This window comes from Hypanus sabinus (genome assembly GCF_030144855.1).
Source record: "Hypanus sabinus isolate sHypSab1 chromosome X1 unlocalized genomic scaffold, sHypSab1.hap1 SUPER_X1_unloc_10, whole genome shotgun sequence".
NCBI lineage: Eukaryota > Metazoa > Chordata > Chondrichthyes > Myliobatiformes > Dasyatidae > Hypanus > Hypanus sabinus.
This window is the reverse complement of record NW_026778958.1, coordinates 377151-388737: the sequence shown is the minus strand read 5'-3', so window position 1 is coordinate 388737 and position 11587 is coordinate 377151.

The following is an 11587-nucleotide window of genomic DNA, read 5'->3' as shown; positions in this document are numbered from 1 at the left end:
GAGAATGTGGACAAGATGTTTCCTGCATTGGGGGAGTCTAGGACCCGAGGACGCAGATAGAGTGGATGTGGAGAGGATGTATCCTATATTGGGGGAGTATAGGACTAGAAGGCACAGATAGAGTGTATGTGGAGAGGATGTTTCCTATAGTGGGGGAGTCTAGGACCAGAGGACACAGATAGAGTGGATGTGGAGAGGATGTTTCCTATAGTGGGGGAGTCTAGGACCAGAGGACACAGATAGAGTGGATGTGGAGGATGTTTCCTATAGTGGGGGAGTCTAGGACCAGAGGACACAGATAGAGTGGATGTGGAGGGGATGTTTCCTATAGTGGGGGAGTCTAGGACCAGAGGACACAGATGGAGTGGATGTGCAGAGTATGTTTCCTGTAGTGGGGGAGTCTAGGACCAGAGGACACAGATAGAGTGGATGTGGAGAGGATGTTTCCTATAGTGGGGGAGTCTAGGAACAGAGGACACAGATAGAGTGGATGTGGAGAGGATGTTTCCTATAGTGGGGGAGTCTAGGACCAGAGGACACAGATAGAGTGGATGTGGAGAGTATGTTTCCTGTAGTGGGGGAGTCTAGGACCAGAGGACACAGATAGAGTGGATGTGGAGAGGATGTTTCCTATAGTGGGGGAGTCTAGGACCAGAGGACACAGATAGAGTGGATGTGGAGAGGATGTTTCCTGTAGTGGGGGAGTCTAGGACCAGAGGACACAGATAGAGTGGATATGGAGAGTATGTTTCCTGTAGTGGGGGAGTCTAGGACCAGAGGAGACAGCTAGCGTGGATGCGGCCAGGATGTGTCCTATATTGGAGGAGTCTAGGACCAGAAGACACAGATAGGGCGGATATGGAGAGGATGTTTCCTACAGTGGGGGAGTCAAGGACCACAGATAAAGTAGATGTGGAGAGGATGTTTCCGGTAGTGGGGGCGTCTAGGTCCAGAGGGCACAGACAGAGTGGATGTGGAGAGCATGTTTCCTATAGTGGGGGTCTAGGACCAGAGAACACAGATAGAGTGGATGTGGAGAGGATGTTTCCTATAGTGGGGAAGTTCAAGGACCAGAGGACACAGATAGTGTGGATGTGGAGAGGATGTTTCCTATAGTGGGGCAGTCTAGGATCGGAGACGCAGATAGAATTGATGTTGAGAAAAAGTTTCCTATAATAGGTGAGTCTAGGACCAGAGTACACAAATAGAGTGGATGTGGAGAGGATTTCCTATAGTGGGGGCGTCTGGGACCAGAGGACACTGATAGAGTGGATGTGGAGAGGATGTTTCCTATAGCGGGGGAGTCTAGGACCAGAGGACACAGATAGAGTGGATATGCAGAGGATGTTTCTTGCATTGGGGGAGTCTAGGAACAGAGGACACAGATAGAGTGGATGTGGAGAGGATGTTTCCTATAGTGGGGGGGGGGGCTAGGACTAGAAGACACAGATAGAGTGGATGTGGAGAGGATGTTTCGTATTTTGGGGGTGTCTAAAACCGGAGGACACAGATAGAATGGATGTGGAGCGGATGTGTCCTATAGTGGGGGAGTCCAGGACCACAGGACACAGATTGAGTGTTTGTGAGAGGATGTTTCCTATAGTGGGGGAGTCTAGGACCAGAGGACACAGGTAGAGTTACGTGGAGAGTATGTTTCCTGTATTGGGGGAGTCTAGGACCAGAGGACACAGATAGAGTGGATGTGGAGAGAATGTTTCGTATTTTGGGGGAGGCTAGGACCAGAGGACACATATAGAGTGGATATGGAGAGTATAATTACTATATTGGGGGAGTCAAGCACCAGAGGATACAGATAGAGTGGATGTGGAGAGGGGGTTTCCTATAGTGGGGGATTCCAGGACTAGAGGAGACAGATTGAGTGGATGTGGAGAGGATGTTTCCTATAGTGGGGGGTCTAGGTCCGGAGGACATAGATAGAGTGGATGTGGAGAGGATGTTTCCTAGAGTGCGGGAGTCTTGGACCACAGGACACAGATGGAGTGTTTGTGGAGAGGATGTTTCCTATAGTGGCGGAGACTAGGACCAGAGGACACAGATAGAGTGGATGTTGAGAGGATGTTTCCTCCAGTGGAGGAGTCTAGGACCAGAACACACAGATAGAGTGGCTGTGGAGAGGATGTTTCCTATCGTGGGGGAGCATAGGACCAGAGGACACAGATAGAGTGGATATGCAGAGGATGTTTCTTGCATTGGGGGAGTCTAGAAACAGAGGACACAGATAGAGTGGATGTGGAGAGGATGTTTCCTATAGTGGGGGGGGGGGCTAGGACTAGAAGACACAGATAGAGTGGATGTGGAGAGGATGTTTCGTATTTTGGGGGTGTCTAAAACCGGAGGACACAGATAGAATGGATGTGGAGCGGATGTGTCCTATAGTGGGGGAGTCCAGGACCACAGGACACAGATTGAGTGTTTGTGGAGAGGATGTTTCCTGTAGTGGGGGCGTCTAGGACCAGAGGACACAGATAGAGTGGATGTGGAGAGGATGTTTCCTATAGTGGGGGGGGGGGGCTAGAACCAGAGGACACAGATAGAGTGGATGTGGAGAGGATGTTTCGTATTTTGGGGGTGTCTAAAACCGGAGGACACAGATAGAATGGATTTGGAGCGGATGTGTCCTATAGTGGGGGAGTCCAGGACCACAGGACACAGATTGAGTGTTTGTGAGAGGATGTTTCCTATAGTGGGGGAGTCTAGGACCAGAGGACACAGGTAGAGTTACGTGGAGAGTATGTTTCCTGTATTGGGGGAGTCTAGGACCAGAGGACACAGATAGAGTGGATGTGGAGAGAATGTTTCGTATTTTGGGGGAGGCTAGGACCAGAGGACACATATAGAGTGGATATGGAGAGTATAATTACTATATTGGGGGAGTCAAGCACCAGAGGATACAGATAGAGTGGATGTGGAGAGGGGGTTTCCTATAGTGGGGGATTCCAGGACTAGAGGAGACAGATTGAGTGGATGTGGAGAGGATGTTTCCTATAGTGGGGGGTCTAGGTCCGGAGGACATAGATAGAGTGGATGTGGAGAGGATGTTTCCTAGAGTGCGGGAGTCTTGGACCACAGGACACAGATGGAGTGTTTGTGGAGAGGATGTTTCCTATAGTGGCGGAGACTAGGACCAGAGGACACAGATAGAGTGGATGTTGAGAGGATGTTTCCTATAGTGGGGGAGTCTAGGACCAGTGGACACAGATAGAGTGGATGTGGAGAGGATGTTTCCTATCGTGGGGGTCAAGGAGCAGAGGACACAGATAGAGTTACGTGGAGAGTATGTTTCCTGTAGTGGGGGAGTCTAGGACCAGAGGACACAGATAGAGTGGATTAGAGAGGATGTTTCCTGTAGTGGGGGCGTCTAGGACCAGAGGACACAGATAGAGTGGATGTGGAGAGGATGTTTCCTATAGTGGGGGGGGGGGGCTAGGACTAGAAGACACAGATAGAGTGGATGTGGAGAGGATGTTTCGTATTTTGGGGGTGTCTAAAACCGGAGGACACAGATAGAATGGATGTGGAGCGGATGTGTCCTATAGTGGGGGAGTCCAGGACCACAGGACACAGATTGAGTGTTTGTGGAGAGGATGTTTCCTGTAGTGGGGGCGTCTAGGACCAGAGGACACAGATAGAGTGGATGTGGAGAGGATGTTTCCTATAGTGGGGGGGGGGCTAGAACCAGAGGACACAGATAGAGTGGATGTGGAGAGGATGTTTCGTATTTTGAGGGTGTCTAAAACCGGAGGACACAGTTAGAATGGATTTGGAGCGGATGTGTCCTATAGTGGGGGAGTCCAGGACCACAGGACACAGATTGAGTGTTTGTGGAGAGGATGTTTCCTATAGTGGGGGAGTCTAGGACCAGAGGACACAGATAGAGTGGATGTGGAGAGGATGTTTCCTCCAGTGGAGGAGTCTAGGACCAGAACACACAGATAGAGTGGCTGTGGAGAGGATGTTTCCTATCGTGGGGGAGCATAGGACCAGAGGACACAGATAGAGTTACGTGGAGAGTATGTTTCCTATAGTGGGGGAGTCTAGGACCAGAGGACACAGATAGACTTACGTGGAGAGTATGTTTCCTGTAGTGGGGGAGTCTAGGACCAGAGCACACAGATGGAGTGAATGTGGAAAGTATGTTTCCTATAGTGGGGCAATCTAGGTCCAGAGGACACAAATACAGTGGATGTGGAGATTATGTTTCATATAGTGGGGGAGTCTAGAACCAGAAGACACAGATAGAGTGGATGTGGTGAGGATGTTTCCTGTAGTGGTGGAGTCTAGTACCAGAGGACACAGATAGAGTGGATGTGGAGAGGGTAATTACTCCAGTGGGGGAGAATAGGACTAGAGGACACAGATAGAGTGGATGTAACAGTATGTTTCCTATAGTGGGGGAGGCCAGGCCCAGTGGGCACAGAAAGAGTGGATGTGGAGAGGACTTATCTTGCAGTGAGGAGTGTAGGACCATAAGTCACAGATAGAATGGATGTGGAGAGGATGTTTCCTTTAGTGGGGAGTCTAAGATCAGAGCACACAGAGAGAGTGGATGTGGAGAGCATGTTTCCTATCGTGGGATAGTCTAGGACCAGATGGCACAGATAGAGTGGATGTGGAGAGGATGTTTCCTATAGTGGGGCAGTCTAGGATCGGAGACGCAGATAGAATTGATGTTGAGAAAAAGTTTCCTATAATAGGTGAGTCTAGGACCAGAGTACACAAATAGAGTGGATGTGGAGAGGATTTCCTATAGTGGGGGCGTCTGGGACCAGAGGACACTGATAGAGTGGATGTGGAGACGATGTTTCCTATAGCGGGGGAGTCTAGGACCAGAGGACACAGATAGAGTGGATATGCAGAGGATGTTTCTTGCATTGGGGGAGTCTAGGAACAGAGGAATCAGATAGAGTGCATGTGCAGAGGATGTTTCCTGCATTGGGTGAGTCTAGGACCAGAGGACACAGACAGAGTGGATATGGAGAGGATGTTTGCTGTAGAGGGTGAGTCTAGGAGCAGAGGGCGCAGATACAGTGGATGTGCAGAAGATGTTTCCTATAGTGGGGGAGTCTAGGACCAGAGGACACAGATAGAGTGCATGTGCAGAGGATGTTTCCTGCATTCGGGGAGTCTAGGACCAGAGGACACAGATAGTGTGGATGAGGAGGGGATATTTCCGGTAGTGGGGGCGTCTAGGTACAGAGGGCACAGACAGAGTGGATGTGGAGAGCATGTTTCCTATAGTGGGAGAGTCTAGGACCAAAGGACACAGATAGAGTGGATGTGGAGAGGATGTTTCCTATATTGGTGGAGTCTAGGACCAGAGGACACAGATAAAGTGGATGTGGAGAGGATATTTCCTTTAGTGGGGGAGACTAGGATCAGAGGACACAGAAAAAGTGGATGTGGAGAGGATGTTTCCTATAGTGGGCGCGTCTATGTCCAGAGGGCACAGACAGAGTGGATGTGGAGAGCATGTTTCCAATCGGGGGAGAGTCTAGGACTAGAGGGCAAAGATAGAGTCGATGTGGAGAGGATGTTTCCTATAGTGGGGCAGTCTAGGATCAGAGACGCAGATAGAGTGGATGTGGAGAAAAAGTTTCCTATAATAGGTGAGTCTAGGACCAGAGTACACAAATAGAGTGGATGTGGAGAGGATGTTTCCTATAGTGGGGGAGTCTAGGAACAGAGGGCACAGACAGAGTGAATGTGGTGAGGATGCTTCCAGTAGTGGGGGAGTCTAGGACAAGAGGACACAGATAGAGTGGATGTGGAGAGGATGTTTCCTATAGTGGGGGAGTCTAGGACCAGAGGACACTGATAGAGTGGATGTGGAGAGGATGTTTCCTATAGTGGGGGAGTCTAGGAGCAGAGGGCGCAGATACAGTGGATGTGCAGAAGATGTTTTCTATACTGGGGGAGTCTAGGACCAGAGGACACGATAGAGTGCATGTGCAGAGGAAGTTTCCTGCATTGGGGGAGTCTAGGAACAGAGGAATCAGATAGAGTGCATGTGCAGAGGATGTTTCCTGCATTGGGGGAGTCTAGGACCAGAGGAAACAGATAGTGTGGATGTGGAGGGGATGTTTCCGGTAGTGGGGGCGTCTAGGTCCAGAGGACACAGACAGAGTGGATGTGGAGAGCATTTTTCCTATAATGGGAGAGTCTAGGACCAAAGGACACAGATAGAGTGTTTGTAGAGAGGATGTATCCTGTAGTGGGGGAGTGTAGGACCAGATGGCACAGATAGAAAGGATGTGGTGAGGATGTTTCCTATATTGGGGCAGTCTAGGACTAGAGGGCAAAGATAGAATGGATGTGGAGAGGATAATTACTACAGTTGGGGAGAATAGGACTCGAGGGACAGAGAGAGAGAGAATTTGGACAAGATGTTTCCTGCATTGGGGGAGTCTAGGACCCGAGGACGCAGATAGAGTGGATGTGGAGAGGAAGTTTCCTGTAGTGCGGAGTCTAGAACCAGAAGACACAGATAGAGTGGATGTGCTGAGGATGTTTCCTATATTGGGGCAGTCTAGGACTAGAGGGCACAGATAGAGTGGATGTGGAGAGGGTAATTTCTCCAGTGGGGGAGAATAGGACTAGAGGACACAGATAGAGTGGATGTGGAGAGTATTTTTCCTGTAGTGGGGAGTCTGGGACCAGAAGGCACAGATAAAGTGGATGTAAGAGTATGTTTCCTATAGTGAGGAGGCCAGGCCCAGTGGGCGCAGAAAGAGTGGATGTGGAGAGGATTTATCTTGCAGTGAGGAGTGTAGGACCATAAGTCACAGATAGAATGAATGTGGAGAGGATGCTTCCTATATTGGTGGAGTCTAGGACCAGAAGACACAGATACTGAGGATGTGGAGAGGATGTTTCATTTAGTGGGAGTGTCTAGGACCAGAGGACACAGATAGAGTGGATGTGGAGAGGATGTTTCCTTTAGTTGGGTAGACTAGGACCAGAGGACACAGATAAAGTGGATGTGGAGAGGATGTTTCCTATAGTGGGGGCATCTATGTCCAGAGGGCACAGACAGAGTGGATGTGGAGAGCATGTTTACAATCGGGGGAGAGTCTAGGACAAGATGGCACAGATAGAGTGGATGTGGTGAGGATTTTACCTATATTGGGGGAGTGTAGGACCAGATGGCACAGATAGAGTGGATGTGGAGAGGATGTTTCCTGTAGTGGGGGAGCCTAGGACCAGAGGACACAGATAGAGTGCATGTGCAGAGGAAGTTTCCTGAATTGGGGGAGTCTAGGAACAGAGGAATCAGATAGAGTGCATGTGCAGAGGATGTTTCCTGCATTCGGGGAGTCTAGGACCAGAGGACACAGATAGTGTGGATGTGGAGGGGATGTTTCCGGTAGTGGGGGCGTCTAGGTCCAGAGGGCACAGACAGAGTGGATGTGGAGAGCATGTTTCCTATAGTGGGAGAGTCTAGGACCAAAGGACACAGATGGAGTGTTTGTAGAGAGGATGTTTCCTGTAGTGGGGAAGTTCAAGGACCAGAGGACACAGATAGTGTGGATGTGGAGAGGATGTTTCCTATACTGGGGGAGTGTACGACCAGATGGCACAGATAGAAAGGATGTGGTGAGGATGTTTCCTATATTGGGGCAGTCTAGGACTGGAGGGCAAAGATTGAATGGATGTGGAGAGGATAATTACTACAGTGGGGGAGAATAGGACTCGAGGGACAGAGAGAGAGAGAATGTGGACAAGATGTTTCCTGCATTGGGGGAGTCTAGGACCCGAGGACGCAGATAGAGTGGATGTGGAGAGGATGTTTCCTATATTGGGGGAGTCTAGGACTAGAGGGCACAGATAGAGTGGATGTGGAGAGGCTAATTACTCCAGTGGGAGTGAATAGGACAAGAGGACACAAATAGAGTGGATGTGGCGAGTTTTTTCCTGTAGTGGGGAGTCTAGGACCATAAGGCACAGATAAAGTGGATATAAGAGTATGTTTCCTATAGTGGGGGAGGCCAGGCCCAGTGGGCACAGAAAGAGTGGATGCGGAGTGGATTTATCTTGCAGTGAGGAGTGTAGGACCATAAGTCACAGATAGAATGAATGTGGAGAGGATGCTTCCTATGGTGGGGGAGTCTAGGATCAGAGCACACAGAGAGAGTGGATGTGAAGAGGATGTTTCCTATATTGGTGGAGTCTAGGACTAGAAGACACAGATACTGAGGACGTGGAGAGGATGTTTCCTTTAGTGGGGGAGTCTAGGACCAGAGGAAACAGATAAAGTGGATGCGGAGAGGATATTCCCTTTAGTGGGGGAGACTAGGACCAGAGGGCGCAGATAAAGTGGATGTGGAGAGGATATTTCCTTGAGTGGGGGAGACTAGGAACAGAGGACACAGATAAAGTGGATGTGGAGAGGATGTTTCCTATAGTGGGCGCGTCTATGTCCAGAGGGCACAGACAGAGTGGATGTGGAGAGCATGTTTCCAATCGGGGGAGAGTCTAGGACAAGATGGCACAGATAGAGTGGATGTGGTGAGGATTTTACCTATATTGGGGGAGTGTAGGACCAGATGGCACAGATAGAGTGGATGTGGAGAGGATGTTTCCTATAGTGGGGGAGTCTAGGGACAGAGGTCACAGACAGAGTGAATCTGGTGAGGATGCTTCCAGTAGTGGGGGAGTCTAGGACAAGAGGACACCGATAGAGTGGATATGGAGAGGATGTATCCTTTAGAGGGTGAGTCTAGGAGCAGAGGGCGCAGATACAGTGGATGTGCAGAAGATGTTTCCTATAGTGGGGGAGTCTAGGACCAGAGGACACAGATAGAGTGCATGTGCAGAGGAAGTTTCCTGCATTGGGGGAGTCTAGGAACAGAGGAAACTGATAGAGTGCATGTGCAGAGGATGTTTCCTGCATTGGGGGAGTCTAGGACCAGAGGACACAGACAGAGTGGATGTGGAGAGCATGTTTCCTATAGTGGGAGAGTCTAGGACCAAAGGACACAGATAGAGTGGATGTCGTGAGGATGTTTCCTATATTGGGGCAGTCTAGGACTAGAGGGCACAGATAGAGTGGATGTGGAGAGGGTAATTACTCCAGTGCGGGAGAATAGGACTAGAGGACACAGATAGAGTGGATGTGGAGAGTATTTTTCCTGTAGTGGGGAGTCTGGGACCAGAAGGCACAGATAAAGTCGATGCAAGAGTATGTTTCCTATAGTGGGGAGGCCAGGCCCAGTGGGCACAGAAAGAGTGGATGCGGAGACGATTTATCTTGCAGTGAGGTGTAGGACCATAAGTCACAGATAGAATGAATGTGGAGAGGATGCTTCCTATATTGGTGGAGTCTAGGACTAGAAGACACAGATACTGAGGATGTGGAGAGGATGTTTCCTTTAGTAGGGGAGACTAGGACCAGAGGAAACAGATAAAGTGGATGCGGAGAGGATATTCCCTTTAGTGGGGGAGACTAGGACCAGAGGGCGCAGATAAAGTGGATGTGGAGAGGATATTTCCTTGAGTGGGGGAGACTAGGACCAGAGGACACAGATAAAGTGGATGTGGAGAGGATGTTTCCTATAGTGGGCGCGTCTATGTCCAGAGGGCACAGACAGAGTGGATGTGGAGAGCATGTTTCCAATCGGGGGAGAGTCTAGGACAAGATGGCACAGATAGAGTGGATGTGGTGAGGATTTTACCTATATTGGGGGAGTGTAGGACCAGATGGCACAGATAGAGTGGATGTGGAGAGGATGTTTCCTATAGTGGGGCAGTCTAGGATCAGAGACGCAGATAGAATGGATGTTGAGAAAAAGTTTCCTATAATAGGTGAGTCTAGGACCAGAGTACACAAATAGAGTGGATGTGGAGAGGATGTTTCCTATAGTGGGGGAGTCTAGGGACAGAGGGCACCGACAGAGTGAATCTGGTGAGGATGCTTCCAGTAGTGGGGGAGTCTAGGACAAGAGGACACCGATAGAGTGGATATGGAGAGGATGTTTCCTTTAGAGGGTGAGTCTAGGAGCAGAGGGCGCAGATACAGTGGATGTGCAGAAGATGTTTCCTATAGTGGGGGAGTCTAGGACCAGAGGACACAGATAGAGTGCATGTGCAGAGGAAGTTTCCTGCATTGGGGGAGTCTAGGAACAGAGGAAACAGATAGAGTGCATGTGCAGAGGATGTTTCCTGCATTGGGGGAGTCTAGGACCAGAGGACACAGATAGTGTGGATGTGGAGGGGATGTTTCCGGTAGTGGGGGTGTCTAGGTCCAGAGGGCACAGACAGAGTGGATGTGGAGAGCATGTTTCCTATAGTGGGAGAGTCTAGGACCAAAGGACACAGATAGAGTGTTTGTAGAGAGGATGTTTCCTGTAGTGGGGAAGTTCAAGGACCAGAGGACACAGATAGAGTGGATGCGGAGAGGATGTTTCCTATATTGGGGGAGTGTAGGACGAGATGGCACAGATAGAAAGGATGTGGTGAGGATGTTTCCTATATTGGGGCAGTCTAGGACTAGAGGGCAAAGATAGAATGGATGTGGAGAGGATAATTACTACAGTGGGGGAGAATAGGACTCGAGGAACAGAGAGAGAGAGAATGTGGACAAGATGTTTCCTGCATTGGGGCCCTAGGACCCGAGGACGCAGGTAGAGTGGATGTGGAGAGTATTTTTCCTGTAGTGGGGAGTCTAGGACCATAAGGCACAGATAAAGTGGATGTAAGAGTATGTTTCCTATAGTGGGGGAGGCCAGGCCCAGTGGGCACAGAAAGAGTTGATGCGGAGAGGATTTATCTTGCAGTGAGGAGTGTAGGACCATAAGTCACAGATAGAATGAATGTGGAGAGGATGCTTCCTATGGTGGGGGAGTCTAGGATCAGAGCACACAGAGAGAGTGGATGTGGAGAGGATGTTTCCTATATTGGTGGAGCTTAGGACCAGAAGACACAGATACTGAGGATGTGGAGAGGATGTTTCCTTTAGTGGGGGAGACCAGGACCAGAGGACACAGATAAAGTGGATGTGGAGAGGATATTTCCTTTAGTGGGCGAGACTAGGACCAGAGGGCACAAACAGAGTGGATGTGGAGAGCATTTTTCCAATCGGAGGAGAGTCTAGGACCAGAGGACACAGATAGAGAGGATGTGGAGAGGATGTTTCCAGTAGTGGGGGCGTCTAGGTCCAGAGGACACAGACAGAGTGGATGTGGAGAGCATTTTTCCTATAATGGGAGAGTCTAGGACCAAAGGACACAGATAGAGTGTTTGTAGAGAGGATGTTTCCTGTAGTGGGGACGTTCAAGGACCAGAGGACACAGATAGTGTGGATGCGGAGAGGATGTTTCCTATATTGGGGGAGTGTACGACCAGATGGCACAGATAGAAAGGATGTGGTGAGGATGTTTCCTATATTGGGGCAGTCTAGGACTAGAGGGCAAAGATAGAATGGATGTGGAGAGGATAATTACTACAGTGGGGGAGAATAGGACTCGAGGAACAGAGAGAGAGAGAATGTGGACAAGATGTTTCCTGCATTGGGGCCCTAGGACCCGAGGACGCAGGTAGAGTGGATGTGGAGAGTATTTTTCCTGTAGTG